The following is a 26,183-nucleotide window of genomic DNA, read 5'->3' as shown; positions in this document are numbered from 1 at the left end:
GCATTTCAACGTGGATAATCGCTCAGGGCCTAGACTTGGAAGTTATCGCTCAGTTTTTTCTCACTCCTTCTTTAGGCAAAAGCCAAGTAACAGTATTTACATTTCCTCGGGCGCAGCTCTCAGCTTCAGTTAAAAAAGGCACTTACCATTTCTAAGGTTTGATCTGCTGTCTCGATCTACAAGTTAGATAGCTGTGACTTGTTTGTTAAAGAATCCCCATGTCATGTTTTAGGATAAATACTTTGGCATTGTATTTTGCCCCTCGTAATAACACACACTGTACGAGTGAAAAACGTTCTAACGTGGTGTTTTCAGCATCCATCGACTCCCCAGCTGCTTTGTGCTGAGCTGGATCAGGAGTTGCTTTGAATCACCCTGTGGCTGTGATGGTTTTTCCTACTTTCCCATTCATTCGATGGCTGTCAGGGGAGAGCGGGGCACCCCTGTATGCCGGCTGGTGACACGGATGGTTAACCCTCCGAGGACCAAACTGGCTGCACCAGCTGCCTGTGGCAGCACCGCACCCACCTATACCCAGAACGAATCTGATCTCGCTTCCTTATGCAAAACATCTAATGAGAGCACTGGAGTTTCTTCTTAGTGCAGCCTCTGAAGGCGTAATGTATCTGTATGTGCTCCTTTTCTCGTATGTGTGGGTATATTCACAAAGCACATGGAGTTAAATGTCACTGAAAAATATAATTAAAAATCAATTAAGAGACCATTTGTAAAATGAGAGGTTATAAAATGGAATTTACGATAATAACCAGACTAAGAATTTGGCATTTACATGTCTGTACCAAATAGTGATTCCCTTGTTAGCTGTGCTTGAGTGACAAGGGGCTTACTTATCGCCTGGATAGAAATTGCAATATTCTTGTTATTGCTGGGACAAATAAATACCTGCATAAAGACTTCTTGCACGGCCAACTAACACAAACTGATTAAATTCAGACAGCTGGCGGGGGCGGGTTGTTCTTATCTGCTCCCAATGCCAAAAATATCCCATTGTATGAAGGGCCAGATTTTGCCCTCAGCTTATCCTCAGTTAATGCATAGCAAATTCTGACCTACCGGTACAAGTCTATGCACAGAGAGACGTTTTAAAATGTTTTTATTTCCCATATGAAACCTGAACATATTTAAAAGCAAGTGTTGAAGAGGTATTTGGCCTGTAACGTGATATGATGGTGAATGCAGGTGCTGTGACTAGACCCCTGTGAGCTCTAAGGACATCGGTGTGTGAGATGTTCTTGCACCCTGTGAGATACAAGTCCCCATGACACGTTTTGGCATCCACAGAAATACAGCCAGAGAGAGAACTGTCTGGCAAAGTCCCCATGGAATCATTAGGGTGTGTTATGTGCACATATGGAGCTCACGCCTGTGCGGTCTGGATCCCTATCCGTGCTTACACAAACAGGCTTTGAAATGGCAGGAGGTCAACAACTGTCTTGTTGTGGGATCAAGCATCTCAGATTTGTATCTAAACCTTGTCTTTTAACTTGTTAATATTCATATTGCGCTTCCCCTTCCTCTTCACCGCAAACAGTCGGCAAGTCTTTCTGGGGGTATTCCTGAGGTTTTGTAAAAGAAGGGGGGATTAAATGTGTGGAGAGCATTTTAGAAATCCTAAACCCATGGAAAATCCTGGGTTATACGTTGAAGTGTGAAACATCACACATCCTCCTGTTTGACTCCTGATGGTGTTTTCCCCGCTGTCTGCCCGGGGTTCCCACGCTTCAGCCATCACTTCTCATTCCTCACCACACACGCAGACCACCAAGAGTCGAAACCCTCTTGAAAATCTGACATCTCAGCCTTTTGGATTTGGGTGATACGAGGAGCCTGTTTCCACTATTTATGAGTAATCAGAGGCTTTGCACGTGCTAGTCCGTGGTCTCATCAGTTTAAGATCCAGAAATCAGCCCCTTGCTTGCTTCTTCATCTCTTAAGGTCATCATTAAAATCTTACTGTAATAATCTGTGTTTTTCCTATTTTTCACATCTACGGATATAATCGAAATAGCATTACTTACACATATTTTATGACTTGCTTTAAGTGTTTTGTTGCTTTTTAAGGGTCTCCTTTTTTTTCTCCCATGTTCGGACAATTTACAAAGGTCACTGCCTGTGACATTCTTGTGGCACTGCAAGCAGGAAGGATGCTCTTGTAGTCCTCACTACACATCTTCTCACTGAGCCATGCGAGATGTGCTCAGACTTGGACTGAAGATGGGTTTCTTGTGTTTGCCTGTGAACATCTGCTTCAAAATCCCCAGCCAAGAAAGACAAGAAGCAAATTAAACTATTTGTTCTTCCTTCTCTTCTCTTTGATATCAAATCATTTCTTACATGCTTCCACTTTTGATCAGGAGAAATTAAAAATGAATCTAAACAACTTACATCTTGATCATATTCCTTGGTGAGAACAGAGTATCGAGTGAGGGTGAGCTGGAGAAAAAAGCAATAACTACTTGGCCGCTACTACAGACACCAGGAACCTGCGCTGTGGATTCTCTGTCCTGCCCTCAGAGCAGCGACGGCCCCTGGCCCTCCCGACAAGCCCCGCGGCCGAGCGCGGGCCCTGGGTAACGTCGTGCGGCTCGAAATCGATCTCTGCCTGCGCCGAAATAGCATCTGAGCAATTCCCTGTTGCTCTTTGATTTGTGCTCGAGACCTGGCAAAGGGAGAGTTTGGAGGATGACTCAGATGTTCCCTCTTCCCCTGGGCTTTCTCAATGTACCGGCCCAGCAACGAGTCACCGCTCCGGATGCTGCATTTTCAACTTGTCAGGCTTTTTCCTCCAGAGTGTCCTTTAAGTTTAGAAAATGCCTTTAATAAAAAATAGCCTTGTATGTTTTCACAATCCTGAGCAGATTTTAGACAAGGCGTTGTTAACTCCAGGAGGAAAAACAATAAATTATGGTGCTAATTGGATTCAATCAATGAGAAATTAAAAGACAGGAATTGAAATGAGGTTTAGTTTTTCCACAAGAAATTGGTCATTCTACACAAACCTGATTTCATTCTTTGATGAGATCACAGATTTAGTTGCTAGTTTAATTAGGGTAGCTGTGCAAATATAAATTTTTGTAACGTGTTCGATTCGGTTCTGAGGGATATTCTGATTGAAAAATTAGCACTATACAAGTATCAATAATATGCAATAAAAATTGAGCTAAATAACAGATCTCAAAAAGCAGCTGTCGATGTGGAATAATCATCAAATGTATTTTGGGTGGGCTTCTGGTATTAGACTCACTCCTATCAATATTTACATTAGTGATCTAGAAGGAAATATAAGATCACTGCAGATAAAATTCACGAATGGCAGCAAAACTGGCAGAGTGGCGAGTATCGATGAGGGTGTGCGGCATTCACACAGAGGGATCGGAACCATCTGAAAAATTACTTCAGCATTTCTAGAGGGATGATGCCATTTGTCTCCATAGGATCTGCAAAGGGTTGAGCTTCTTTCCATAGGCACTTTACTAACCTGGGCTCTGAGAACGGAAAGATCTGAGTATCGGGCCGGAGACAACAGGGAGGGTTTGCTGAACAGAGCGATCCAAGGAAACCGTCGGGTTTTCATCGGCCCAGGTGATTTTCTGACCCTGAGGTGAACTGGCACAGCCTCAGTCATGTCCATACAGCTCAAATCCTGCATTTTCTCAAAAAAATCAACTGGCTGCATCCAGCCTGCCCACCGGGATGAGTCCCTGGGCTCTGCTAGCCCTTGCGTGGCACCCGGACATGGTTTGAAGAAACACTATTTCATGCTGGCCTAACAGCGTGGGATCAGCCGAGTATTCTGGCCCCACACCCGCCTGCTTTACCAATATCATTATAACTAATGAGGCCGAGTTGGCGGCGTGAGGGCTGATGAGAGCAGCGCTCAGCACACCTGCTGCCTCCCCGCTGCCAGGTTGCTCATCTGCCGCGGCAAAGGAGAATTTCTGAGGAGCAAAGTGATGGAGAAGAAACGCGATCCCTTTTCTGCTGAGGAGTTCTCTCTCAAGCGAGGAGGCACAAATGCTTTATCACCCCAGAAGTGCACAAGGGAGTCCAGCGTGATTTCCAGAAAAAAAACCCTGCACCTCATTTCCATGCATCTGAATTCAGTTCAGTGTTTTGATTTTAACAAAGAGCCAGCTTAGGTCAGTGGAAAAATGTTAATTTATTTAATGAGGTTTACTTTGGGCTTTGCAGCCCTGTGTATCTGCATGCCACAAACCTTTCTCTTGCCCTGCAGCTTAAGGACACTATGGAATGGAAACTGCCGTCCTTAAGGGAGACACACAACTGTGAGGACTCTTTTGTTCTTCTCCTTGTGCCAGCTGAGGCTTCATGGATAAGTTAAGAGCTGCTCTTCCTCCGGCTCTCAGGTCAGCCATCTATCACCAACACTGAAGACTCCTGGAAGAGAAATATTACAGTGGTTTGGGGAAGATCTTGCCCTGCCTTTACAGGGGTGTGGGGTTTAGTGGGCAGCTGTATAAATGGCTTTGGTTTATGGGTATTACACACTATAAAAAAACCAACTCACTGCCCACAGTGTTAATTAGAGTGCACTGTACTGTTAAGGGGAATGTGGGAGCTTTGTCCATGCCAGACTGAAATCACCAGGTGTAAATCTTACCTAGGACACAGTTTTGGGGAAAAAACTCACTCTGTTTGGATGTGTTATTCCAATAAACATCTGTTTGCAGTAAAGTGACAAATAGAGATATTTCAAGTCCCGCAGCTCATACCTTTTCAGAATAGTGCAGATCTGTGAGTCTTGGAGCTCCCACAGGAGTTAAAGAATGATTTTTATAATAATTTGTAAAGCAATTCTCTTGGTTGTGTAATAGTCAGGAATGAGCCTGGTGTCTCTTACAGCACAAATGTCCTTTCTAAGTGAGGAATGAAGGAAGTTTACAGATCTCATGAATTCTACACCGATTTCTGGTTCCAGAGTCCCATCCCTGTAGCTTGCAAGCCACAAGATCCTGACAGCAGTCCAGGCCTCTTCTTTCTTAGGATTTTATGGACACCTATAGAAGTCACTATGGATTTTCCGCTCTCTGTTTGGGTTTTGGCTCTATGTGCCAAGAAGATCAGCAGTTCTTTGTCTCTCCTTCTACAGAGGGATCCTAAACCAAAATGCCCCTGTATACCGAGGGCTTACACAGCGAAACACAGTAAAGAAACCTTTATCAGTGAGCTGGGTGACATCCATCTCCTCTTTGTGTGTACTCTGCAGGTTGATAGTTATGTGAACCCAGAAACCAGCCTGCCAGACAGTTAATCCTTACACCCCACCATTGCCTTTCTGATTTGGCTTGCATGGGTTCCAGAGTCTCTCCTTCCTCTAGTTGACAGACATTAAGTCATCATCTAGAAAAACGGCAGATACAGGGGAAATGAGCATCTTTGAGTCACATGAACTCATCCAAATCTTTCCAGGCTTGTTAAACTCACTCCCGGTTTTCCTGAGCTGCGGTGTAACACACACCAACACCGCGCAGAGATCCCAGGAACACGGGGAGAAGAACCTCCTTCAGCCCAGGAAAGCCCCCGGAGGCAGGACAGACGGGACCCGCTTCGCTTGTGAGCTCCTGCAAGGCTGCAGAGGCTGCAGTTCCACCTTGACTTGTAATATCATAAGATTTATTTTGAGATCTTATCAGCAATTCGCTGTGGGCTGCTCTCTGCTGAGCAAAATTCATCCATCAATCTACTCCTCTGGCCACATTCCAGCCCACGCTGGGGTGACAGTTCAGTTGTACTAATGATCAGCCTCACATATGCATTCCCCCCTTGGTCTGATTCTTCTTCTCTTATGATGATTTAATTGATTGAGCACACTGGCTTCTAGTCAAGAAGCCCTTCTCAGCTTAACTCTCACTTTAAAAAAAAAAAATCACTGCTCAACGTCTCTATAATTAGAGTTAGTTGCTAAACCCTGTACCCAGGTGATTGCTGGTATATGAGAGGAACATATCTTGAACTGATCAAATCAGGGATTTAAGAAAAATGTCCTTGATCCATGTTTCACAATCTGTTAATGTCTTTTACTTTTGGTGTTTTTCCTCTTTTTAGGTGCCTAAATGAAGCTGGGTTAGGAAGGTCCATGTAGGATGAGGACAGTTGGGGTGGTTTTTTTGTTTGTATCCCTGTTATTGTTTGAGGAAGTGCAATACGGTTCATTAATGTTGCATTTACAATGGAAAGGGGCTCAAAAGCCAAACAATTCAATGATATTCTGGAGCCTGCAACACAAAAATGTGCAGCCCAATGGGTTCTTGATGTGGCTTAAGACCAACTACGGTTCCCTCCTCAACAGCGCTGCTCTCTCCTTTATTCCACAGCACAGCTGTGGAATAATACGAACTGAAACCAAATGGTGTGATTTGAGGGTTTTATTCAGTTTCTCGTACTTGATTCAGGTTCCCTGAGAAGTTCAATAAACAAATCTTGGGACTGACACCCCTGAGGGACAGTCTGACCCACCCCGGGAGCTCTGCTGGCCCTACTTCCATGGAGATGTATATTCAGCATATATGTTGAAAAACTCTCACTGCATAGATTGAACGGCAAATGGTAAAATGGAGGGGAATTAACTAAACTTGCTTTGCTGCTTTTGCATTTGCTTGGTCCAACAGTACCATTCAGGATGTGCTAATCTACATCCAGACTTGTGTAGAATTGAGGACAAGCCCCTGCAAACCCTGCCTGTTCCCTCCGTCCTCCCCGGCTTCCCCAGGAGAGGCTGAGGACTTGAGATTCATTGCAACAAAAGTGAGCTGATGCTTCCGATGCAGAGTTGGCCACCGATTTTCCTGATGCGATGTGATCTGCTTGCTAGGAAATGACGATTCATATGAATTGAATTTTTTTTTTCATTTTTCTTTATAGGAGACACCAAAGTAAAATTTGATTTTGCTGGATTTACAGCTTGATCAATCACCCTATTAAGAACAATGATTCTGCTCTCTGACCTTGTAGGGCACCAGCTATGAAATTTGATATGATGGCCCAAACATATTTACAATACAACTTTTAGCTAGTGTATGACAGTCTATTGACTGAAATACTGTCAATGCACAAATGAGATTATAACCACAGAAGGTCTTGATTGCTTTGGTCTTTTATTCAATACACTCCTCCGTTACAAGCAACTTCTTGGCATTTTTTTTGAGATAGCCCAGCCGTTTCTTTTCTGACAAATGATGCGTTAGTTGATCATATAGACAGGCTCTTTTCTGCAGTTTTTTTCTGTCTGTAGAAGACTTACCTATAAGAGGACGATTGCATTAGGTGTCTCTGCGCTGTTCGAGTCTCTTACTCTCTAATAGCCTCTTTGAGCCTTATTGCCCGTTCAGTTTTCCGGAAAGTCTGGCAGAGCCATGATGGAGAGAACCGGCGGGTTTTACGCTCTGCTGGGGCATCGTTCCATGGCTGGAGAAGAAGAGAGGGATGGCTTTAGTGCCCGACTTTCATTTCATTTAAATGAGCAGAATTGCTTTACTTCCCCCATAGGTATAACAATTATTAAGAATTTATATTGCGATTCGTTCTGTATAATAATGAACAGAAACTGGTTTTGCACTCTTAACCTTTGCTGTTAGGTAGAAATAAAGGAGCAGCGACAGTGACTGCTATGAGACCTTATATATCTACGCCACCCTACTTACTGCCACTTTTTATACTTGGGGACACGAGGAGTTTATGCCGTGTCATGCTTGTACTTTCCCACTGCAAAAAATAACTCGCTAATGCATTTTTTACTTTCTTTTGTGTGTTGCCAAAATAGATCTATTTATCACTTAAATAAATCCAGCCAGTGCTCCTCATGTATTGTGATTTTTCAGTTAAATATTGTTTGTATTTAAATATAAATATCGCCCAAAATGTAGCATTAATATTTTGCCTACTGAAGTGCATTTCTGTATCTTATTAAAATTTAAACAGCCATTATGTACATGAAAGATTTTTTTGTTGTAGTTTGCAAGGTGGTATAACAATAATTACCAGAGTGCATCAATCATTTTTCATTGCCTCATTTATATCATGGGGATAAGTAGCTCCAATTAAAATCCCATTTTACATAAATAGATATGGTTTGTATCAAACCACAGTCTGTTTCCACTTCTGAAATGCTGGGCATAGGAAATCTTTCTCATTATTCAAAGTGTATGATGTGTACTGCTTATCTTTTTGTGCTTAAAAAGACATAACTCTGCAGGCAGGCGTGCCTTACTGCAGGTTTGGCTGCGAACAAATAACTGTTACTGTAATTATCTATCAGTTTTTACTGTTCCAAATATTTTAGCCAAAAAGCTAACTAGTATAATCACATGTTTATTACTGACACATTATGGTTTGAGTATGCAGAAAAAGAAAATGTTTAATATGAATTAACAGCTATAGAAAAATTATATTTTTTTCTATTACTGGTGATTTCACCTTCTACCACAGCAGCTTTTCTGCTTAATCTACTTGCATTGTCAACTATTGTGAGAAACCAAATAAGGGGAAACTTGGTAAATTATCTTCCGCTAGGCTGTGGTTTGTCCTACAATGAAACAAGCAGATTAAAAATCACGATTTCCCTTTCACTCTGCTCTGCAAAAGCCGGTGCCAGTCCCAGGCTGTTCCTCCCTGCACTTGGGGCAAGAGAACGCTCAGACCTGCGTTCCCACGGGGACAGTGTGACATCGGTGACATTTCTGCCGTCCCCTCGCCTTCAGTGGCGTCCACACTGGTTTTGCTTTTCCAGTCTTTAATTTGGCCCGGCCTTCAGGTCTTACTGCGTGTTCGCAAACAAACCCGGGAGGAGCTGGGTTCCAGAGGTTCAATTCAAACACCTCAGTCTGTGCCATTCTAACCTGTATCCTGTGCTGCTGGAATATATTGCTGTATTCTGGTTTCCCCTGGATTCTGATGCTTTTGCTTTCTTTACTACAAATCGGTTAAGTGAGGCAATCCTAGGTGAACACTATTAGTTGCTCCACACCATAAACCAGGGCCACTAGACGCCTCATGTGCCACACGGTTGTACTGCGACGTTTCTCGGGGACACAGATGTCCCCAGGGAGTGTGTGGGACACACGGGGCGGGGGGCGGGTTGGCTGCTTTCAAAGTGAGAGCATTCACGTTGCAAACAGTTTCCAAATTCTCTGTGCCACTACGAGTGGCTTTTTGCATCATTTCTGCGGAATTTGGAGCTTGATGATTTGAGAAGGGCCCGCCCTGCTGCCCCTACAAGGACCTTCATAGGTGAGCTATTGAAAAAGAAGGAAAAAAAAAGGGAAAAATGCTAGACTCAGGTTCAAAAATGTACCGAAGTGCTTACTAGAGATACTTAAGCATGTGCTTAAAGTCAAGTAGATGTTTTTTGGGGCTGCCCAAAATGAGGACAAATGAGGAACTTGCAGCAAATGATTTAGCTCAGTTTTACAAAGACTTTTTAAAGTGTGTTCTTACCATTTGCTTTTTTTCTTCAAATCGGTGTCTACCAGCTTTATTTCCGCACTGCTGTTGCTGAGTGAACCCCCTTATTTGTGTCATCACCAGATTCCTGCTCTGAAGTGCCGAGGCAGTGGCTAATGCCCGGGTTTGTATTTGCGAGGTCAGGAGCGGCAGTTCCTGGCTCGGGGATCAGCAGCGCTCGAGCTGACAACAGAGTCAGCCCAGCTTGTGTTTTCTTACAGTCGCGCAACAGAAAATCAATGGTGTCAGGAACATCGGGATAATTCTACTGTTACAATCAATACATGCTGATTAAACTAGTTGTGTCTGTTGGGTAAATTTGCTGCATCATAATTAGAATTATTAATTAAAAATAGGAAATCAATTGACACAAATTAAGCCAAAAAGAAATTTGCTTTATTTCTTTGACAGTCTCTCCAGAGGCCTCAATAACTGTGACAACACGGACGTGACCGTGTGGCATTTGACAGTTTTTTAATGCTGTCCCGAGTTTTGAAAATTGACTTATAAAACTCTGCTAATGCAGCTCCCAGGGAGTCCGACATCAGGTGTAGCATGTGCAAGAAGCAGTTATTTGCTTTATTACCGTTAGTCGGTACTCCCTGCCCACCCAGGAGGAAAATCCCGTGCGTGCCAGCGGGCAGAGGACACGGCTGGGGAGTGAAAGCCTTGGGGAGCAAGATGTGGCCCGTCCCCTTATCACATTGTTTTCTGTTTTCAGTTAACAAGGATAAACAAATTGATCATTTCTGCGGTGGTTGTAATGGGCTACTCATTGCTGGCTACTTCCCATAATGTGCTGGTGACCTTCATTATTTTCAGGGACACACGATGTGGGACACTAAAGCAAGGGCAGCAGGAGCATTCGTCTTCTTTACTTTCAGCTGCTTGTTTTTCTCTCTATCATTTCTGGATTTTATGCAATTTTTAGTTTCTTTCTTTTAACCTATTTCCCCTCTTTATTCTTTCCTTACATACCTTTTCTCCTTCTTTCCTCCTTGTCCGAATGATTTTCTTTTCTCCGTCTGATCCTTCCCGTCCCGTGTTTTCTTCCTCGTGCTCCTGCACACGTTCAGTGGGGGAGAGCAGCAGCAAAGAGCAGGGATACCTGGGGCCTGCGCGCTCCTGGGCTTGGCTCAACCCACAGCCAAAGATGTTCCATCAGCTTTCACACCTGTGAAAGACCTGAGGGCAAAAAGAATGACAGGTTGGGGTAAACACGTGCCTGATAATGACAGTGCTTTATAATATAATGTACTTTTAGCACCGTTTCCCTGAAAATAAGAGGGGTCGGTATTAATTTTTGCTTCAGGAGATGTTTACTTTTTTACATGTATAGCTGCTTGGACACTATTTAAATTGACTTTTTTTATGAACTGTAACTAGGGCTTATTTTTGGAGTAGGGCTTATATTTCAAGCATCCTCAAAAATCCTGAAAAATCATGCTAGGGCTTATTTTCAGGGTAGGTCTTATTTTTGGGGAAACAGGGTAATCATTAGTGGTAAACCAGTGTTCCAATTATATCAAACTTGTGACGATTTGATTGTGAAAAAGAGTAGGTCACTTATAAGATAAAATCTCATCTGTGGAAAACCTTAGAGGAGGGTGAATGTGTAATAAAGGGATCCAAGGCAATTACCCTGTAAATAGTCCTTAGCCAGTCCGTGCATGCAAACGTAAACCTCATCTCCGCTTATTTTTGGGATATCTTGGACATTTATTTTGGTTTTTTATAGATGCTGACTTCTGAATGGTAAACTTTTAAAACCAGCTGCACAAGATGAATGGCTTTGAGCTTTTCTCAACCTTTTGTACACCCCAGTGAGATTCAAGACGGGAGCGTGCGGGTGCTCCCCGGAGGAAAGCTCTGCTGCTGTTCTTTGCCGTCGGGCTCTCCGGTGGTTCCTGACGCACAACGTGCTGCCAAGTGTTGCACAATGGCTTTTCATTACCCACTGTGAATTGTAACGGATGTTATTTGTGTAAGCTCTGGCACCTTTCTTCTTATATTTTCAATCTCCTTATTTTTCTCAGGAATACCTTCCCTATGTTAGAGTGCAGGAAGGAGTAGCTAACCTGGGAAATCCATCTCAGGAAAAATAATTCCTCCAGTCTTCCCAAAATGCAAGATCAAAACCTAATAAAAGTTTTAACTGCTCCACTATGTCTATCTTAAAATACTTAGCGGGAAAAAAAGCCCTCGGCTATTTGATTATGATTGCTGTAAATTAAATTTGGGTGAGGTCCTTTGTAAAACAGGAAGTATTTTCTTCTTTAATGGGGTGAAATGCTGATAGGAAAACAGTTCTGAACATTCCTGGGTTTTGCAGTTAAAATTAACTCGTCTGTAGATTTAACTGCTATATTATTTAGATCATTGCTGATTATCAAAGTATCGTTGCCAGATGTGCTAGTGAAAAAGATTAATATGATCGAATTCATATAGTTTTTCTGGACCTAAATCTGTTTTTTAAGGTGTTTTACAATAACAGTATTTCATTGAAGCCTATTTCCAGGAACAGTCAAGAGTAGCAGCAAATAAAAATGTCTTTAGTTTAAATGGCGAGCCAGATTGAGTGGTTTGCACAATCGTTCCAAGCCCTAATCCCAGAGACTCAGGGTTGTATCTCGGGTGCTGAGCAAACTGCTGGCTTTGACCTCACCGACGGCTGAGAACATATGGGTAGAATGGAGGGTCTTTCAGATCTATTTGAGCACAACTGTTGAGTGCCTTAAAATGTTGCCGTAAAACCTTGGCATCGATATAGACTTTCACAGCGCTAGTGTAAATAGTGTAAAATAAGGTGGATGTACTCAAGCGTCGGGACCTGCGAGCGGGGATGCCGGCACTGCGCTGGGGGCGAGCGGCGCTCCGTGGGCTGCGATAGAGATCTCCCACAAGGAAAGTCTTACCATAATTGAGACTCGAGAAAACAACCACTTGAATCGACAATTTCAAATCTTTTTTACTACAGTTCAACCTGGCAGTATTTAGCGGGTGGCAGCTGGACGGTCTGTTGCCAGAACGAATCTGAGGATAAACTGGGTTATAAAGCTACGCTTGGAAAGCAAGTGGTGGCTTTTGCTTTCGTTTCAGTGGGCTGTGGATCAGGGTTTTAATTAGCGTATCTGCTTTATGAGTCTTTGTTGTAATATTAGTTCTGTGCATAGAAGGGCTGTCAGCGTGGTGGCCTGGCTCCACGCCTGGGTCCTGTTCCCATAAGTGACATGTAAAGTGCCATTGGGGCGGTTCGCCTGTCATTAGAGGGCAGACAGAAATCAACTGCAGGGTTCTCTTTCTAGGTGTAGCTATGATGATCTACAACTGCTATTTTTTCGGAGCCTTAGAAGATGCGATAAGTTAGCTTATGCATAAAATATGCTTGTTGTTGCTTGGCAGTCAAGTGGTGTTTTGATTTTTAATGAAATTCAGAGTATTTTCATTACGAGGTTATTATGATTGGTTTTAGTCCGTAGGTGTAAGAGTTAGCCTGAAGTCTCTTGACTGGAGCAGGCAAAAGTAGCACTAAAAGCCCATGTTCACCTCTGACATGCTTTAGAAACTTTAAAAAAAAATAGCGTTATCACCCGTTAATTATTGATTGTAGAGCCCTGTATTTAAAAAATGTACAGAAACTGATACCAGACTTTAAAAAATTGAGTAGTTTTCCAGACTGCTGTGAGAAACTTGGTTTTAGGTCTTTTACACAGGTCCTCTTGCAGTTCCCGGGAGGATGAGCAGAGAACGGGACATTGGTTTCAACAACAACCATTGCAGTGAGTTCAGATTTTGTTATGCGCTTCCTAAGGAAGCGTTCCCGGGTTGCTTTTGCCTCTGTTTAGCTGCTGTATTTCTGGCTCCCAAAGAGTCTTTCCACAACCGACAGACCTGGTGGGTTAAAGAATTGGAAGGTTGTGATAAACAGTCTGGAAGAAGCTGATTGAATTGCCATGTTTACTGCAGTTCCTCAACAACTTCCTTGCTTTGCTAGCAAATTTTAAAGGTTAAAAATGCAGATTTTTAAAATTATGTGCACCTGTGTTCTCAAGTCTCAGTGGGAAGTCACCTTCTTAATCTTTTAAGTGCACAGACCCAATAATTTCCACTACCTTAATACTGATCTCCCAATTTAATTTTCTGTTTGCCTTTCAAGAGTCGAGGATAATTCTTGGGCTCATAATGTTGCTTTCAAGTCTCCCTTCTTTCAGATCTGCCTAGGAATGAGGGAAATGAGTCAACAGCAGAGGTTTTTTTAAGCTTTCTTCAAGATTTACACCAGCTCCCTGACAGAAGATGTTAGAATTCTTTTTGTTTGACAGAAATTAAGGATGTGCCAAATAGAGGAGTCTGCATATATGCAAGTTACAGAACAATAAAGCATTTAAACTTTGCTAACTATGAGGTCTCTATAAGGACAATTCCTTCTGGTACAACATAAACTTCATTCTCTTTACATTGAACAATTCTAATTAACAAATGTTTGAAGAAGCTCCAACAGTGTATGTGTAGTTTTACTGCTTTTTGGATCTCTTGCCTTGCAAAAATTCAACTCTGCGACCCTGGCAATCAATGGGGAAACAAAACGTCCCCGGTCCCGGTGCCACCTGTGGAAAATCTTACAGCAAATGTTGTCTAACTTATCTCGGGGTTTGTTTTGTTAGAGCCTAAGTGAGTGTGGAGATCAGCACAGGTCTGTAAAAACCAGTGTCAGTCATAATGGTGATGGAAGAAAACACAGAGAAACAAACTGTGGCCCGAGAATCCAGCGTTCCCTTAAAGACAATGGGAGAGCTGGGACCAGGAAAATCAGGAGAGAGAATCATATAAAGTAGAGCCTTTTTATTGAATTGCTGTATATCGTTGTGTAAAGGAAGGACTTTCAGATTTTCTTCCTTTTCTCTTCCATGGGGTTCTGGTGCGAGCCGGGAGAACTCCCGCAGCTGGGAAGGCCAGGGAGCCAGGGTGTCCCTTCCCCGGGCATCCAGAACCCTCTCGCTTTGACTCGGGAAGCTCGGGGTGGCAGTTAGAGAAAATGAAGGCGCGATTACTGTTTTAGCCGTCTTTAATTAGAACCTCATTATGCTGAATAAGCATTTATTAAGGTTGCGTCCACTTTGCAGTCAGAGGGGTGGTTGAAGCCGACAGCCCTGTTATTTCCACCCAGCCTTGGCAATTCCCAGCAGCGAAGCCAAGGACAGCGAGGGCTTTTACCGGCGAAGTTCCCGACGTTGCCAAACGCTCTGCAGATGTGGCCTGAGTGTCACCGAGTGTCACTCGTCGCGATAGAAGTGGCTGAAATGATGCCGGTCGGGAGGTAACGGGAGTTTGTGGCTGGGAACCTTCCCCAGGACGCTCCAGTCCTCACCCAGCCACACGCAACCTCCGTCTGCACACCAGGGACGTTGTCTGTACCGAGTCGAAACACTATTATTGATAAGAGACAGAAAAATACTATACAAATTAATCTCTATATACATACAAGAATAATTTTTCATTTGTTTAATTCAGCACAGAATTATAAATGTAGAGAGGAAATATACTATGAAGTATTTATAGCATAAATTTAGACTTTAGAACTTGGAGCTGTTCTGTCTCAATGCTACCACTTACTTTTTGGGTAGCTTTGTAGTTTAATGTAATTGGACTTTCTCAGTTTCCCTTCCATGAAATGGTGATAAGATATATTTTCTAGCTCATAAATGGAGCATGAGAATTAGTCAGTGTTTGTATGGGACTTTGATGATGGAGGCAATTCTATTAAATGTGCAAAAAACCCTACACATTGTGATCTTATTGCACAATTTAGAAGCCAAATTGTTGCATATTGTCATTTTTTATTATACCGGCGTACTTTGAATTTTATTTAGCAAGGTACTCTGAATAATTAATTATTCAACTAATAATTATCCCTTCCAAATAAAACAACTTGATTGCTAAGCCTGATGAGGAAAATCCAGTCAGGAAAGAACCCTTTCAAAAACAACAACACTCTGCAGATATCCTTAAATATTTAAAGGGTGAGCTATATTTAGTAAATTCTTCCGAAGGGGGGAGATGAAGGGATGGTAATTTCCTGTGTCATCAGATTCGTGCCTGTGTGTCAGCAGCATTCCTAAATCACCATCCACTGCACAGTCACCAGCTACACGAGCATCAGACGCTGTTCAGCATTTCCCTGGGTGGTTCCTGTTTATTAGCCAGGAAAACGGTCTACTTTGAGGTCATGTCATTTTTTCCTCATAGATCGTTTAATATTTAGTGTGTGCCTGCAGCGTTTGCTCTGCACAGATACTCAGCAGTGAGCAGAGAACCTTGCTCAGCAAAGGAAATGTAAAAGTTGTGGCATCAGTGTCATTTTTCAGGTGACACTAACTTAACCTGCCGTGGCCAGCCCCTCTCAAAGACCTTTATAGTCAATAGAAACAAATTCCCCAACTGCAAGGGGCACTGGGTTGAGTCCAAGTGATGGGCACCGTACACCATGGTCAGTGGACAATTTTGGTGATGGTCTCAACTGAGAGCCACTCTTTTTCCCCGTGGCTTTTAAAAATATAGCGCTGCTGCCACTAGGAAAACGTAGAGATCTGAACTTTGTAGGGACCCCGGAATTTAAAAACCTTAATGCACAGATGCTGTGTTCTCTTCCAGCACAATCCCATTCGCTTCCCCGCTGCCATCCAGCCAGGAAGTCGTGTCTGTCTGTTTTCACTTTTCACTGGCAGTTGTCACTAAAAAAGAGAGAAATTAAATTAATCCAGAGAGAAAGCTGTTTCACGGAGGCAGCTTCTCGGCCCACTGAAAGTGTGACTGACCTTCAAGAACTGACACAGCAGAGCCGGGAACTTGAGCTGCTGTGGAAATTTTCTGGGTTTCTTTGAAGCTGACCCACTGATAATGCTGGAGGTATTAACTCTTTGTTTCTAAACAATGAGGAAAAAACATGTGGAGTGATGATTTGCTGTTTTCTGCCTGCCTGACATGTGGTGGCTTAATGCAGTAATCCGCAATGGGTGAAACTGTTCCGAAAGCGCTGGCTTCCATATGGTTGTGATTTTGTCAAAACATTTCAGTTCGGCAAACCTGTAACTGATTGTGAGGATGAACAGTTTTGATCATCCTGTTTTTCAAAATGTAAAACAGTTTGAGAATTGTCTGTTTTTAACATCATAACAAAAAGTTTCATTTCCCAGTTTAGAGCAACTTCTGGTTTAGAAACTGGCATTAATTTATGCTTCTGTGAACAAAACTTGAGCATGTTTGGAAGTCAAAATAAAAGATCAAGGTTTAGACAACCAATCTCAATAATTTATGAGACAAGACTTTATCTTCCTACGTAGCTCTCCAGAATGAAACCAAAGCCCCGCCAACGTGCAGAGGAAGCCATAGGGAGGCAGGGAACGGCGTCTTTATTTTCTGCTCGGCTCTGGAGCTCGTGCTTTGTGTTGCTGGCGGGGATGTGAGCGCAAACTGCGGGATCGGGTTCCGAGGCCTGTGGCTGCTTTGCTCTCTCCGCATCCGCATCCCCAGCAGCGCTGCAGAGGAGCTGCAGCCGCGGCGCGGTCGGAGGAGCCACCTCAGGGACGCCGGGATTTGACTGCAGAAAGCTCTTGGTGCTGGGGTGTGTGTCCTCTGCCGTCCCCTGCCCACCCGCAGCCGGCCTTGCTCTGCCTCCTGCTATTTAAGCTACGCAGTATTTATCTGCCTCCCTGATTATCTCTTTTTTAACGGAACAGCCCACGTATCGGTGCCTGAGTGACGTGAAAAGAGGATGTAATATTCCAGTATTTCAGTATTTTTACTCCCCCCTCCTCCCCAATAGTTTTGGACTTTCTGCTGATAAACACAAGAAGGGTTTTGCAGAGACTGTGCTTGAGTCTCTCGATGTGGTTTTGATGAGTGAACATTCTCATTTTTACTGGGTTACACAGGGCAAGACTTTCAGAAAAACGGATTCTTTTTATGTGCCTGAAAGGGGCATTACTATTAATGGGTTATAAGAGAAAGGCAGCAGCGTATTTAAGATATCTTGAAGACATTAGGTAACTTAAAGAGCCATCTAAGAATTAAAGTATGCCTAGAAGAAAAGAGAACAGCAAGTAGCTTTCTGTAAGCCTTTGAACTCTTTTAGATATAAAAGACAACCCCATTTCAAAGGCCACCAGGCCTCCTGCTGCTCTAATTCTCTCCCAAAGTCTTAGGTAAGAGAATTCACACCAGAGAAGGTAAGATTATTCCGAGATTCAGTTACTGGGGCAGAACGTCCTTTAAGCTGGTATTATTTGGCTGGAAACAGCGCACAGGGGGCAGACATTGGGATGGGACTGTGGCAAAGGGGAAGAAGCGGGTTTTTTAACTCCACAGCTACACTGTTGGAAGTAAAAGCAAGTCCCACAATCCACAGTGTTTACTTTGGGTTTCGATATCAATGCAAGAAAATAAATTGCTTATTGACCACTTTTTAAATGACTGATGGGTCAGTACTGTGTGTTATGTTATGCATGAGGGATGTGCTTATACATCCCCTTGAAGGTGAATTTTGTGGTGTGATTTGAAGCTGGCTAGCAAGCTGTAGCATTTCTTCCATATGCTTATCTGGATAGTGCCATTTTATCCACTGGTCGGCCAGTCTTTTTGCTCATGTGAATTTGCTCGCTGACCTACGCAGTCAGGTGAAGGGACACGCACATCCCCAATGAGAAGGAGCACACTTGCCGTTTAGTGACAGAAGCTCTTCTTCTTTAAGCGCTGCTTTAACTGCAGATAAAGGTATATTGCGTATCTGGCAAAACATCAGCGGGGTGACCTTCCGATGCTCAGTTTATGTGCTGTGAAAAATAAAGAGCTGAGCACGTCTCCTCAAGAGCTTTGCCAAACGGGGCCGGTCCCGCTGGGTCCTGTGCGGTCGCAGAAGGTGGGAAGGGGACGTCGGTGCTCGGGCCGGATTCCCGTCAGCGTGGTGGGTTCCTCAGGTGAGGGACGGTGTTCTCCTGCCCAGGCGCTAAAGACCACACGCTGTTTAGAATAGCAAGCAGCCCTACGTAGATCCTTGCACTTAGCTTTTTATAAGCTTTTGAACTGTTGCGCACCGGGCACAGATGGCGCTTCGGCAGCTCCTGGTCTCTGGTGGCAAAGGCCTCTCTCTGTTTCTGTGGAGTTTGCATTGAATCTCCTCAGAGCGATGGTGCCGCCACCACTCCTGAGCCGCTCTGGTGGCCTCTGCAACCCTTGGTTGTTGAAGGATGCTTCATCTTTTCCTCTGTACCTGTCCTGCAGTGTTTTAGGCATATCCACATATATTTCTACCCCTTCTTGCAGGCAAAATTGATAGTACTTCTGTGCGGAGGCATTACTGGAAAATGTCATTATATTGTCAGTGAAAACATCTGAGGTCCGTTATAGATGTTGAGAGAGAGAGAATGTTGTACCCAGTTGGAAGACAGAATTTGCAAGTAAGTTACTTGCAGATCTTATTATTACAATCCTGTCCTAGGCAATAATAATGAAGTGTTGATGGAAGTTTTGCCAGAGCAAAGACTGCTGGGTTTCATACAGAGGAAAGATAGTATCTTAATTTAGTTTTATTAGACTCTCGATACTCTGCCCATGGTTTTTTTTTTAATTCACCACAGTAAAATTCTAATTAAAGAACAGACTTTGCTTCCCATTAATATGACACTAAAAAAACATTTTAAAGAATGCAGCATCTTCTCTGAAAAAAACTATAACGAGAAGACAAACCACCAGTGTTGTATAGAATGTTGTCACTCCCTTATGAAGCGTTTCGAGATTTTAAACTCCTTGAAACATCCAGAGTGTCGGTAGAGTCAAAGGCTCATTAAACTGAGTGGTAATTTCTACAAAAAGAAATAGGAAATATTCTCAGATATTTTTGGGTTCTAATTTTCACTTCTTTTGAAGCCTCTGTCAAAATAGCTCGTGATGGAAAATCTGAAAACACAAAACTTAGATATCTGTCAGGAGTAGAAGTTGTTCCTCTCATTTTGCTGCTTCCAAAATGTATTGAGTTCATTACAGCATTTGAGGAGGCTGACATGCAAGTACTCAACTTTTCTTTGACTTAGAGGGATTTTGCTTTCATTTATCCAAAATAAAAATGTACAGCTAGGTAACTGCGCTAAGTATTCTACAGAATACTGTAGGAATGTTCTTTAAACAAGAATTACTTTGGAAAGAGCACGCTAGATAAACTGCAAGGTCTCTCAAGTGCTGCGATTGAATTAGGTACCACATGTTGGAGAGTCAGTGACTAATGGGATCATCATCTGAGATTAAATCATGGCTTAAATCAGCCACATGTTTCTTATCTGATTCAGACAATAAACTTCAGAGAGAATCAGTACAATCTTTTCTGAAGGATGAAAAATCTGTTCTCCTGTCTCTAAGAAAAACAAAAAACCGAACATGAGATTAGATTAATTTCTTCTGGTGAATAATAATCTACCCATTCTGGGAAAAATTGGCTGATGTTCCCTTCCCATCTTTTCCTTTCCATCTGATGAGGACTGATCCATAAACCTGGAAAATGAGATTGCAAGTTCTGCCAGCCTCAGATTAACCGTAGGTTTTTGCCACTCAGGTGGATAGTTTTACAAATGCATATTTACCTAGGCAAAATATATTCTCTGGGCAGTCTTAGAGATGTAAACACTGAGACTGACATTTTCTTCATTATAGTTGTGTATACTGTGACTGAAAGTCTGGCACTGGAGATAAAAAGCTGGTGCATACACCGTAGCACAGAAACCCATGTTTGGGAACCTTAAGGATGCAAAGCAACAAGCTCGGAAGACAGAAAATGCCAGGGCATGTAAGCGGGAGCCTGTGCTCACATTATTAAAGAAAACATTGTCATTCATAGGCTCAAGTACTGAATTACTCCTGAACTTCCAAGCTTTCAGCTGACGTTTTCTTATTTTTGTGACTCCAAATCCATAAGTCAAACGCCTTATTTAAGTGTGATGTTCCCTGGTTTGTTTTTTCCTTAAAAAGCAAATGGAGAATATGAAAAATCCCTTCAAGAATGTCATCAGGCTGATACACAGACAGTTCATCAGCATGGAGCAGAACAAACCTCTGACATGTGGGTAACAGACTGAGTAGAAGGCTGTCACCCTCCCTGGGGACCACTCACTACATGGAGATTAACCAGCCAGTGGCCCATGGCCGCTACTCGGAGCAGTGAGAGAAGTCCTGCTAAGCCCCTGAAGCCTTTAATTGCGGATTGCTTCTAATACAGATGAAATCTTTGAGGAATGTAGGTAACGAATTATCCAGAGGTGGCACTGAGTGTCTGCAAATTGCATTTTTTATCGTTTGATCGAGTGCAGGTGGGTTTTCACTGGGGGCACATGAAGCACACCCCTGCGTGTGGGACAGTGCTCGGCCAGATTTCAAACTATTGCTCTGTACATCAAAGGTGTCCCAGCCCATCGGTGAAAAGGAAATAAAAATGTACTTTAACAAGCAAAAACTACGGCTTTAGCTTACTGATTTCAGCTAAAATTCCCTCATGTCTGTTCCTCAAACCAACAGACTGAGTGAGGCTAAAACTGGAGATGGTAAATTCTGAGAAGATGTCAGGGACTGGACAAAGCACCTTACAGTGGAAAATGAACCATTGTAGAATTATAGAATAGTTCGGGTTGGACAGGACCTTCCAAGGTCACCAGTGCCCCCCTGCCACGAGCAGGGACATCTGCACCAGCTCAGGTTGCTCAGAGCCCCGTCCAGCCTGGCCTGGGATGTCTCCAGTGCTACCAACCAACTGCTTGTGACTCAGTTCAGATAATCTAAATTATATTTGGAGCAGGATTATTTATTAAAATCTATTGTTAACTTCATTGTCCCCCAAGAAAGTATTTATTTACAGAAATCCAGTGTATTTGTTGCTTTGACAGTTATAGGACCTCTGTCATTTGTAAGACCTGAGCAAGACACGTTGCATGGTAGATTAGCAGTGTCTTGATACAGTCATGAAGAAGAAAATCAGCTGCAGTTTGAGCCGTGAGGCCTAATCTGCCTGTACATGTGTCTGTTGTATGGATGAGCTAAAACACTCTTATGAACAGTTTATTGGTTTAGAATCGAGCAGAGCAGCGAGTGATTTTTCAATAAATGGGCTCCTGCCTTTAGGAGTGTATCGGAATTACCTGCAGTGCCAGTATGGGAGGGACCCGGCGCTGCTCGGAGCCACCTCCAGAGGGACGTGAACTCCACGGTGAGGGGATTCCCTCTTCGTGGACCCCATTTCCAACCTGTTGCAGGTTTGGCTTCTGTTTCCAAAGGTGTTGAACTGTGCCAAAATGAATCATGTTTGTGCAGTGAGTAGCCATGAGCTCAATACAGGGACTATCATTTTCCTATTGGGCTAAGTGCAGGGAATAAAAAGCTAATTGACTATTTTAGTTTTTTATTCACTGCATCCAGGCATATGTTTTAGCTTTTGCTGTTCCTTTGCTTGCTTTGCATTAGCTGGGCCATCCGTTTAAAACCCAGTCAGATCCCAAAACTGAATTAGATCCAAAAAAACCCACCCAGAGTTCGGGCTGCATTTCACCTTAATTGGTATTCATATAATCATTCTACAGCAGTACGGTTATATTAAGGGGAGAATCTAGCCCTAATTTCAAAATCAATTATAAAAGAATGTATCTTAAACTATGTCCTAGATTTAGCAAGTTAATTTTATTTGCTGTTTGCATTTTTTAAAAGATAATATCTCATTTAAACATTTCAAACTGAATCCGGAAATATTCCAGAATATTGATTATTTACTACGAGCTGCATTCTGTGCTTTAGCAAATTTGCAGAAAGTTCCTTTAAAGCATGGGTTAATTGAAGATCACCATCAGCCAAACATGGGCCTGAGCCCTTGGACTAAGAGAAGCAACCGCTTGATTTTTTTCAGCTGTGCCTTCTGCAGAATGTTGATGAGTGTCCCACTGGCTCTGCACACCCAGAATGCAGGACTGGGCACGGGCTATAAACACACACACATGCAGGCTTATGCTAATGAGAACAAAACAAACACCTTAAGACCACAGATTCTTGTGTTACTGTGCTAGAAGATGCTGTTTTCATATTAATAGTGTGTCTTTGCAGTGATGGAAAAGCACTGGAAGAACCCTTTTGACTCTCTCTTGTTGGGACAAATGACTTGATAAATGTCATCTCTTCCTTGGGAGTCCTTTTGTTTGTCTGCGAAATTTTCAAACCTGTGTTTTTACTTCATCATTCTCTGACCTGTGCTGCAGCACTAAATGCTGGGTAGCTCTATTGACCCAGAGCACAGCGATTCACTCATCATTCCTGGAGGGGAAAAGAGCCGTTCGGGAGTGATCAGCACTCCCAATGTGTCCTCCTGGTGTATTTAACAGGACAGGATTGGTAGTAGGATGTTACACACGCCTATAGCGGTGGAAATGCAGAACCTGCTGTAATTAGCCCTGGCTTCAACCAGCCACTGACGCTTCGAGGAGCGGGAAGGGACGCAGGGAGGAAAAAACACTTGCTGTATCGCGAAGCTTTCCAGCGAGGGGTGATTCTTTCACCCGTCAGGCTGCTGTGGGCAGGCAACCCTAATTATGCTTAGGTACCCAGTGTCATCCTTTACAGAGCTATATTCATTTTTGCTGGTGGCAGTTAATCTCTGGTCATATTTTCGAAGGAGAAGTAGTGAATTAAGTTAGCACGTTTGCAAGGGTGTGTTAGCACGTGACCTGAAATATGGCAGCTGCCTTTAGTGGAGCAGCTCCCAAGAGAGCAGTAGGTTTCTCAGACTCATCTCTCCTGGTATCGACATCCATATGTGCAGCCTAAAGGGACCATTTGTACCTCCTCAACTTCACCACGCTCAGGTTGCTTTTCTTATTGATGGTATGGTTAAAGTTTCTGTATCATTTTGACACTTTCAATGGCGTATGCATTTACAGTGGAGCTCTCGTGTAAGCTTTAATCAGCTTTCTGTTCACATGTTGTTGCTATTATTATTTATCTCTATTATGGTAGCACATAGAGGCTATCAACAAGAGCAGGATCAGTCTGTGCTCTGCTGGGGTTGTATTTTAAAGTGGCCTCTCTGTGCCTATAGGAGAAATGATGCTGACGATCCCCAAGTGCAGCAGCTTCCGCGGCTCCGAGGCTGCTTTGCCCGGTATCTCAGAAGCTGGAATCTCTCTCACACACCAGCTGGGATTTGCCACACTGATGTATATAGAAAAAATATGTCTTGGTTGCTGAAGTCTTTCGTTTCTTCTGATTTTTTAGTTTTCTAGCTGGAACTACTAGACCTCAATCCCAGAGCTAGTTACGCACTTGAGTAGTCTCACACACGAGTGGTCTGATTTGAGCTCGGTGGAATTGTATGAATAAGTATTTGGATTTAGCGTATCAACTCGGTATCTGCCTACCTTTGTAAAGGTACAGAAGTTCCCACAGTGCAGATCTGTGAGTTATTACAATATAAATATTACATAATGTCCCAATGAAATCACATAGGTAAAGAATTTACTTGCAACTCCACAGTCCGTCACTGCAATATGGGATTTGAAGGAAAGGGGAAAGGCAAACCAGCAGGAATTGGTGAACTTTGAGCAACAAAGATCTTATTTTCATGTGAGATTACTGCAGTGTAAAATCAGGTGAGGATGATGTTTCATTGTCACAAATTTTACACTAACACATCGCCAATGAATTTCACTCAATTCCCTTTGCAATTAATCAGAAGTGGATTAACTGATACTGCATTAAATGCCTCTGCTCGTTCTGACGTATACAAGGCTTGCACTGATAGCTAAAAGCAGAAAATCTTTGTCATCCGAGGTCAAGACTTAAACCCAAAAGAGACCAGCTTTTCATTGTGTAGATATGACCCCATCACTAGAGAGATAACCGGATGTTCACCTTGGTTACAGACACGCACTCTGGTTGTACACACAATTACTTGGGTTTCAAACCATTTGGAGAACTGTACTCAAAACCTGTGTGTAGTTTTAGGAACGTAAAAAGGAGCCGAACAAGTGCAAAGGCTGTGTCAGCCACTGGAAATGAGACACGATACAAGCCTCATCTTTTCGTAGATGTAGAATTCTTTTTTCTTTGTCTTCCGTGAGCATTCAGATGTACTTTAATCCTCATTTTTATGTCCTCTCCCTAATAAATCCCCATGAAATTCACATTCTTAGTAGCTCTCTGCTATGCCAAGCTGTTTTATTTCACATATAATTAAGACATTTTGGCTAGCTACTTTGGGCTAAACATCCTGAATGTTGCAATGTGTGCTTACTGACGCCTTGTACTTAGAAGCCTTTGGAGAAATCTGTCTAACTGCCAGCTGGTTTTCTGGTCACTGTAGGTTTCTTTTATTATCCAGATTTGAGGTTTTTATGATTTTACAAGCAGTTAGAGGAATTTCTGCTCTTTGCTTCAGCATTTTGCTTGTGGGGTTCAGATTTGTACCTTTTGTGGGTGCTCAGGTGTCCCTTGGTGTTCAGGTTCTGTGGAAAACAAATCAGTGTTTCTGGAACGGGAATTGCTGGGAAACTCCGTCGGCTCCAGACAAATCACAGAGTCCTACCGAGCGTCTGTGGGAAATAAAGACAGATCATCTCTTTCCACAGAGTCTCAGTAATAATTTAAGTCTTATAAAGGGTAAGATTTTGTTTGCTCGGCTCCCAGGGGCGTTAGTGAGGAACTATCGTCCCTGTTTACAGCTGTGGGAGAAAAGAGGCAAAGCAATAAAATATCTTGTGTGAGCCACAAGCAGGATCATGCGCGGGGACATGTTGCACGCTCTGTGTTCGGCGGGACATGAAACCATCTCTCTGCACAAGCAGCCTGTGAAACCCTGCACATCCCTTTGAAGACCTTGGAATTGTCTTCTCAAGGGTTTATTTTGGCCTTTTACACTGCTGCTCAAGAAACACGAGTTCGTAAATTGGAAACCAGCGGTGCGAGTTGAGCGAAGTCTCTCTTCTTTTTCTGCTGAATATCCTCAGACTGACCAACGAGTATCCTGCTTCTCAAGGAGGGGGACAAAACGATTGCCAGAACGAACTGATGTGTGTACTTGTCTGGTGTGGGTTTATAGCCATGTGCTGTAGAAGAGGAGGGCTATGAAAGTTCTCGGATGAGCTTCAGGCTCAAGTGGGCTTTACATTTGCCTTGCTAAGTCTGGAATCCGAGATCCAGGCCTGAGAAGCAGCCAGTGTCACCTGGGGATTAGTTTACATGTTTGCAAATAAAAGAGTTTGTGATGACAGCCCTGTTGCTGGGATTACACACTTGTTTCCTACATGGCAGTGCATTTTTACACTGGCAGAAGAGTTGTTGTTGGTATAATTGAAACCAGCTCTCTGAGCACGAGCAATATTTTCTTCTCTACCGTCTCTTTAGTCCAGAAAAACAAAAACAAAAACAGAAAACCAAACCAAACCAAAAAACAACACCAAAAGAGAAAGCCTTTTTTAGATTATTGTATTTATTATCTTATGGGAACAGTGCAAAGAAACAACATTAGATGACATTAAATCAACGGGATTTCCTTGGCAGTACTAGCAGCTGTTAATGACGCTGCAGTCAGGACGTGATCCTCTGCATCTAATTCCGCTATAAATTCATTCCTTCCAGCTATCTAAGAGCACTAAGAAACAGGATATTAAAAGATTTAAGTCCTGATCCAA

At 42.9% G+C, this 26,183-nt stretch overlaps 1 protein-coding gene across 1 annotated transcript in view; it reads left to right on the top strand.

Annotated features, from left to right (window-relative positions):
- Positions 1-26,183, top strand: part of MEGF11 (multiple EGF like domains 11) — a 257,722-nt gene that overhangs the window by 137,828 nt on the left and 93,711 nt on the right. The gene's annotated exons all lie outside the window — the stretch shown is intronic.

The sequence above is a fragment of the Caloenas nicobarica genome, chromosome 10 (assembly GCF_036013445.1).
Source record: "Caloenas nicobarica isolate bCalNic1 chromosome 10, bCalNic1.hap1, whole genome shotgun sequence".
NCBI lineage: Eukaryota > Metazoa > Chordata > Aves > Columbiformes > Columbidae > Caloenas > Caloenas nicobarica.
This window is presented reverse-complemented; position numbering and strand designations above follow the sequence as displayed.